General features: G+C 38.2%; 2 pseudogenes; one reads left to right on the top strand and one right to left on the bottom strand.

Annotated features, from left to right (window-relative positions):
• The window catches only part of LOC114004708 (NADH dehydrogenase [ubiquinone] 1 beta subcomplex subunit 6-like), a 3,658-nt pseudogene extending 2,504 nt beyond the window's left edge, over positions 1 to 1,154 (bottom strand).
• A 3,150-nt stretch (positions 1,155 to 4,304) lies between these two features.
• On the top strand, positions 4,305 to 5,709 carry LOC102502201 (elongation factor 1-alpha 1 pseudogene; annotated as a pseudogene).
• The last annotated feature ends 2,051 nt before the right edge of the window (positions 5,710 to 7,760 follow it).

The raw sequence follows: 7,760 nt of genomic DNA, 5'->3' as shown, positions 1-7,760 counted from the left end.
GGAAAGAGAAAGCAAGCTGCCAGGTCTGGGACTCAAACTGCAATAGGTCCGTTGCCCTTATAATCACCACGCCACCTGCTGGCCCCCTGCCTACTTACTTTCTAAATATTTTCACACCTACCCATTCTTCTCTACCTCTGGCTTGCTGTCTCCATGCAAATAGTCATTATCACTTCTGCTTGACTGCTTTCAGCGCATCTTCCACACTTCACACAGAAAGGGCCATGCTAAATACTTCACTTGGTCTCTATTACACAAAGAATAAAGGTTGAGCTCCTTACTATGACATGATTAGAACAGTAGTTCAATTTCTTCATTTCCCATTCTTCCCATTTTGCATCTTTGGAATTAAGCAATTTTCAGTTCATGCATATACTAACGTGTTACAAGACTGCTGCTATTGCTCAAGTTGGCTCCTTCTAACCCTGACTAGTTTTTACATGACTTTTCTTCATTAACTAGGAAACCTCTCCTGACTTTCCACATGGCACGAGTACCCCATTTCTGGGCAGTGTCCCCACTGCATGCCTTCATCATAGTACAGTGAAATAATTTTATATGCACTTTCTCCCCAACTAATGAACAGATTGTTGAGAACCTTCATGAAAGGGACAATATCTGACATCTTTGCAATCTAAGTCCATCATTCAAAGAGAGAAATACATATAATGTTAAGCTTACTGAATACTGGAAGTAAAAATGAGCAAAAAACTAGTAGGTATAAAGTCCTTTCAACATACACTATGCTAAGAATTTTCCAAGCGCTGTTTCATTTAATCCTTATAGTATTGCTATAAAGTGGCTGCTCTTAAGAACCTGATTTTACAGATGAGGAACATGAGGCTTATGGACTTGAGTAACTTGTCCAAGGTTACACAAGTGCAAGGGCTAAAACCAGGATTTCGCAGTCTGACTTTCAGGCTTAAGCACACACAGAACATGCTGCTAGCTGATTTGCAAAATCACTTTTTGAAATGACTAGATGACAAATTCATAGTTTTTGCCAAAGCAAAGAGTGTTTTAGGAAATGGATGAATCAATCACTGCTTTATTTTTGAAATGTAATGCCATTCTACCACTAGAGAAGGGTAGACATAGTCCTATACTCTTTAATCATACTGTATTACATCAGCAACCAGACTGTTCACTTGCATTATCCCTTTCGGAATAGCGTGCTTGAATGGTAAGTCTCTACTTTTAGAAAGAGATAAACATTCAAAATGTAAATTACTAGGATCAAAGCTCATGAGTTAATTTGACCCCTGTCTCAAGAGAATTGTAGTTATAAATAGCAAGAAAACATCCAAATGATACCGTCTTCGCTTCCGTGAGCAGTTAAAAAATAAAAGGACAGAAACAAGCATAAACCTAAAAATCCCTTGAGGTGTCTTGCAGGTATGATAAGCAAGTAGGGTACAAATAAAGAAGTTAAGCAATGACAGGCAACCTTGAAAATCAATTAAATAAGGAATTTACTTAATGTAAGAAATAGAAAACATCCTTCACAAAATTTATTTCTAAGGCATTTTGGGCTCCCTTTGTGACTATATTTGAAAAAAATTGTAAATGTTTTACTAAGGAAAAGAAATCAAAAATAAAGTTAAAATTTTAAACAGATTTTTTAAAGAATTATTTTATTTAACTTTATTTACTTATTTTTATTAAGCTTAAGTTGACCAGAGAGGCAGAGAGTGAATGAGAGAGAGAGGCAAAGTGAGAAAGCAAGCCGCCAGATCCAGGATTTGAACCATGGTCGGCCATGTGGGAGTACAATGCCCTTAGCCACTATACGACCTGCCAACCCCTTAAACAGAGTTTTATAACCACATAAAATGATATTTTGGGGAAATAAAAGATCTCATAATTGTGATCCAACCTTTCAGCATACTTCTAGTATTTCTTAAATAAAATCACAATCCAGAAATAAAATAAGAACAACTGTAATAATGAAATACTGAGTATACAATAGTAGAATCAATACATTCCTAGAATAAAGCCATGATGCTCACAGTTTCAAAAAAAGCTTCTCTAGAAACTCTTTAACTTGTTTTCTATTACACCAGAACTTGAACAGCAGGAAAAATCAAAGAATCTACACATTTCATAAAGCTCTACTCATTTCTTTGAGGAATGCAAAAAATACAAAAATGAAAACTGGATTTTAGGTTATAAAAAGATTATCAATCAGGGAAATTAGTTTTATGTGATGGAAAGCCTTTCGGTACACTACCAGTAAACTAATCTAGAGGTCATTGAAGAGAAGGGCTTACAGACCAGTGTGAAATGTTTTGATTTACACAATTTTTTTTTTAATTAGTCCTAAACTCACAGCAACAAAAATCAAGGGAAAAGAGCTGGGAAAAGTTAACACACATAGGATAGGGTGTAAGTACTTTCTGAATCTTAAAGAATGTGTTCATTTATTCAGAGTGCTTCACAAACACCTGTGCCTGAGTTTTGTATTAGTTACTAGGGCTGATGTAACAGAGTACCACAAACTATGTAGCTTAAACAAAAGAAAGTTATGGAGTCTGGCTGTGTGTCATCAGTGTTGCTTCTCCCTGAGAGCTACAAGGTAAAATCTATTCCATGCCTCTCCCTAGCATCAGGTGGCTGGTTAGTAATCTTTGGCATTCATTGGCTTCTGCTGCATCACGCCAATCCCTGTCTTCATCTTCACAAGCCATTCCCTCTGTACACATCTGTGTCCAAATTTTCCCTTTTTATAAGGGCACCAATTTATGTTGTGTTAGGGACCCACCCTACTCCAGTATAGCATCATCTTATATATTTTCAACTCCAACAATGCTATTTCCAAATAAGGTCACATCCTGTGATACTGGATGTTAGGACAACAACTCATGAATTTAAGAAACACAATTCAGGACTTGCAGGTGGCGTAGTAGTTAAGGGCACTGGATTCCCATATGGTCAACCATGGTCCCAGTCTCAGACCTGGCGGCTTGCTTTCTCACTTTCTTTCTCTATCTGTTCAAAATTAAAATAAATAACTAGAGCTAAATAAAATAATTCTTAAAAATATGTAATTCAACCCATACCATCATCTATCACTTCTTATCTATAAGTGCTATTTATTCTATCTCTGTCAAAAAAGCTAACAAGCTATTTTTTTCTATAATCCATTTCACCTATCTCCTTTATATATTTTCTTATTTTTCAATAGGTAAAATAGAATAGTCTTAAATAATGCAGTAAACACACATCCTTGGGCCACATGTTGTATCTGTAAAATAATGCAAATAAATTGGAAACCACTGACCTACAGCTTTTTACCAGTTTTGTCAGGTATATGAAAAATCCTGCCCCTGAATTGCAATAACCCAGAAAAATCTCTTTATCCATTATTATGAAGTGACCTTGCTCTTCTATCAAAGGTAACACTGCTCACCTATCCCCAAAGGCAGGTAGCTAAATGGCAGCAGGATTCATATCCATAAAATCATGTAAGTCTTGCGAGGCTCAAAGAAAGATATGGTGTCTATTTTGTAAATGAGAAGAAGGGAGTGAGATTCAGAGAAGACAGAGAGCCTTTCAAGGGAAGTTTTTGATCAGCTTGTTGGAAATGTGGAATAACATGTTTCCTGTGGGTTTGCAGGCTTAACCGTCTATTTTCCTTTTGTTAAATTTGATTCTGAATATTGTAGGAACTGCAAAATGCCATAAAATTTCTGCAGTAACCAGAAAATAGATCTTCCCTGTAAGGATGAGAGACTATAAGAAATAATGAACTGGGGAACCAGCAGTTAGCGTAATGGCTATGTCGCTGGACTCCCACATAGTTGACCGCGGTTCGTGTCCCGGACCCAGTGGCTTAAAACTCACGCCGGGCACGTGTGCGTGCGTGCCCAAGATCCCGAGAGGAGAAGGGATTGCGGCGTGACCATCCCCCCTGGGGGGTGATTTCTCACTTTCTGTCTCTATGTCTCTCTCTGTCTGTCTGGCGAGCGCACGCGCCCTACAGTGATAATCTCTCCAAAAAAAAAAATAAAAAATAAAAAATAAAAATAAAGAAATAATGAACTAGAAACTATAATGTATAGCAATTTCTAATTCTTTAGTATTCTCAAATCCATAAAGCCGAGATAAAAATGGCATAAGATGTTAATTTTTTAAAGAACTATTTATTTAATTTTATTTATTATTTTTTAAATTTCTAAGATATTAATTAGTAAGCTTTTTTTTTTTACATAATGATGGTTTCCTTTAATTTCTTATTGCTTTTTTGCAATGGGTTTGCTGCCAGAATACAGGTGTCATGAAAATCACTACTGAATCAAAGCTAAAAGGAGGAGGCTCACATCAACGTCGTTGTCATTGGAAACACAGATCCTGGCAAGTCCACCACTATGGGTCATCTGGTCTACAAAAGTGATGGGACGGACAAAAGAACCATTGAAAATATGCATGAGTCTTGGATAAACTGGAAGCTGAACATGAGCATGGTATCACCATTGATATCTCCCTGTGGAAATTTGAGACCAGCAAGTATTATGTGACTATCATTGATGCCCAGGACACAGAGACTTTATCAAGAACAGGATTACAGGCACGTCTCAGGCTGACTGTGCTGTCCTGATTGTTGCTGCTGGTGTCTGTGAATTTGAAGCTGGTATCTCTGAGAATGGGCAGACCCATGAGCACACCCTTCTGCTTACACACTAGGTGTGAAACAACTAACTGTTGGTGTTGACAAAGTGGATTCTACTGAGCCACCTTACAGTCAGAAGAGATATGAGGAAATTCTTAAAGAAGTCAGAACCTACATTAAGAAAATTGGCTACAATCCCGACACAGTAGCGTTTGTACCAATTTCTGGTTGGAATGGTGACATGTTGGTGCCAAGTGCTAATATGCCATGGGTCGAGGGATGAAAAGTCACCCGTAAAGATGGCAATGCCAGTGGAACTACACTGCTTGAAGCTCTGGATTGCATCCTGCCACCAACTCGTCCAACTGACAAGCCCTTGTGTCTGCCCCTCCAGGATGTGTACAAAATTGATGGTATTGGGACTGTCCCTGTGGGGCAAATGGAGACTGCTGTGCTCAAACCTGGTATGGTGGTCACCTTTGCATCAGTCAATGTGACAACTGAAGTAAAGTCTGCTGAGATGCACCATGAAGCTCTGAGTGAAGCTTTTCCTGGGGACAATGTGGGCTTCAATGTCGAGAACATATCTGTCAAAGATGTTCAACATGGCAATATTGCTGGTGACAGCGAAAATGACCCTCAAATGGAAGCAGCTGGCTTCACTGCTCGGGTGATTATCCTGAACCATCCAGGCCAGATCAGTGCTGGCTATGCCCCTGTACTGGACTGTCACACAGCTCACATTGCTTGCAAGTTTATAGAGCTAAAGAAAAGATTGATTGCCGTTCTGGTAAAAAAAACGGGAAGATGGCCCTAAATTTTTGAAATCCAGTGATGCTGCCATTATTAATATAGTTCCTGGCAAGCCCATGTGTGTTGAGAGCTTCTCTGACTATCCTCCTCTGGGTTTTTTTTTTGCTGTTCATGATTTGAGACAGTTTCAGTGGGTGTCATCAAAGCCCTGAAAAAGAAGGCCACTGGTCACCAAGACGGTCACCACATCTGCCCAGAAAGCTCAGAAGGCTAAGTGAATATCCCTAATTCCTGCCACCACAGTCTTACCAGTGGTGGAAGAAGAGTCCCAGAACTGTTTGTCTCAATTGGCCATTTAAGTTTGATAGTAAAAGACTGGTTAATGATAACAATGTATCATAAAATCTTCATAAGGAAAGGAATATGTTTTGTGAACCATTTTATTTTTTGTGGGTGTAGCAATTTTAACTTATTAGGGTTTTTTCTTTAAAATTATTTTATTTAACTTTATTGATTTATTTTTATTTGACCAGAGAGGGACAGAAAGAGAAAGAGAGAGAGAAAGTGAGAAAGCAAGCCTCCAGTCAATGATTCAAACTGTGGTTGACCATGTGGGCATCCAGTGCCTTTAACCACCATGACACCTGCTGGCCCCTAAGTTTTGCTTTAACCACCATGACACCTGCCGGCCCCTAAGTTTTCAATTTTTAAAATCAGTACTTTTTCATGGAAACACCTTGATCAAAACCAGTCACAGAATTTTGAGACCCATTAAAACAAAGTTTAATGAGAAACCTGTATCTTCTTTTGATCGATAATGAGACTTCATGGAAAGATGTTGAGGAAAAAAGTCAAGTTTGTAATCATTCTTATAATTAAGAACCTGTTGGAACTTAAAAGAATATGATAATTTAGATTTTTTATTCTGGGTTGGGAGTTAGGGTCATTATTTCTCATCTCTTTCTAAGAAGGCAGAATCTTAACAAAAACAGAATACCTATTTACATACTTGAAGGCCAAATCCTGTAATAATGGCCAAGTGTTGCATGTGAAATTTTGTAGTTAATAAATTTTGAGAGCATTGAGAAATCAGTATACTCCATTTGGAGGTTCTCTCCACTGATGTCTGTTGAAAGAGAGCACAATTCACTTGACTTGTCACTCTCCACAGTATTTTAGTGACGCTGTCCTGTATGTCAACAGCACTCTTTGGTTTACAAAGCACTTTCATATCTACAATCATATTGATGTTTAAACGCCCTATGGGATAGACTTAGTTAATATTAGCAACTTGTTTTTCTTTTTAATTATGCCAGGGCATGTGCCTTCACCAGAAAGAGAGAGAGAGGAAAAGAGAGAAAAGCACCCCCTCATCTCAATTTTTTCATCTTGTTGGGATTCTGGACATTAACACACACTCTCAAGCCTCTGAATCCAAGATTCTAGCCACGGTTTTCGCATATTGAAATCCAGCTACCCTAATCACTAGGCCATGGAGCCACACCAACATTACTAACCTTTCATTGATAAGGATACTAAGGTCCAGCTAGGATATTTTCTAGGTAACATAGCTAAAAATGGTAGAACTATGACAAAAATCTAGGTCTTTTTACTAAACTTGATTATTTCATAGTCAAAACTCAGCTGCATAGGCTAAATGATTGTTTACCTTCTTTACTACTCTCAGGCAGAAGACAATAAAAGGCCTTGCTTGTAAGTATGTTTACTAGAATTACATATGTTACAAGATGAGGTAAAAGTAGAATAAAATTTTGTAACCAAGTAAATGAAACCCCTAAAAAATTCTATATAATATTCATATTATAGTATAGTGTTTTTCAACTATACTGATTTTTACTGGGATTCATTCGACCATTTTTTGAGACTTTTTTAGCGGCCAGAACGGGTGAATCTGGGGAAAAGGAGTTACAGACAACTAATTAACTGTTAGAAGCCTGGGATGCTACTAAACATCCTGCCCTCTAATAATGTATGGGACAACTTCTAGACCAAAAAATATTACCTGGCCTCAAATGCCAGTGGGGGTAACCCTGCTGTACAGTACTTCTAAACACTTCAGTTATGAATCACTGTAAGTGTTCACCCCAAGCACATGCACAAACACACAAACATATTCATAAATCACAGAATGAGAACCTTAGACCTACAGAGTTAAGAAAACAATAGGCCCTAAGACTTCCACTGATGAGCATTTTTTTCCCCACTCCATAGAAAGCTGAATTACTGGGACCAGCAGTTAGTGTAATGGCTATGTCACTGGACTCCCACATAGTCGACCGCAGTTCGCGTCCCGAACACAGTGGCTTAAACCTCACACCGGGCACGTGTGCATGCGTGCCCAAGATCCCAAGAGGAAAATGGAGGAGAAGGGATTGCG

This window comes from Tupaia chinensis, unplaced genomic scaffold (genome assembly GCF_000334495.1).
Source record: "Tupaia chinensis unplaced genomic scaffold, TupChi_1.0 Scaffold139677_1, whole genome shotgun sequence".
Lineage (NCBI taxonomy): Eukaryota > Metazoa > Chordata > Mammalia > Scandentia > Tupaiidae > Tupaia > Tupaia belangeri.
Note: the sequence above shows the minus strand (reverse complement) of the source record. Positions and strands in the feature narration are given on the sequence as shown.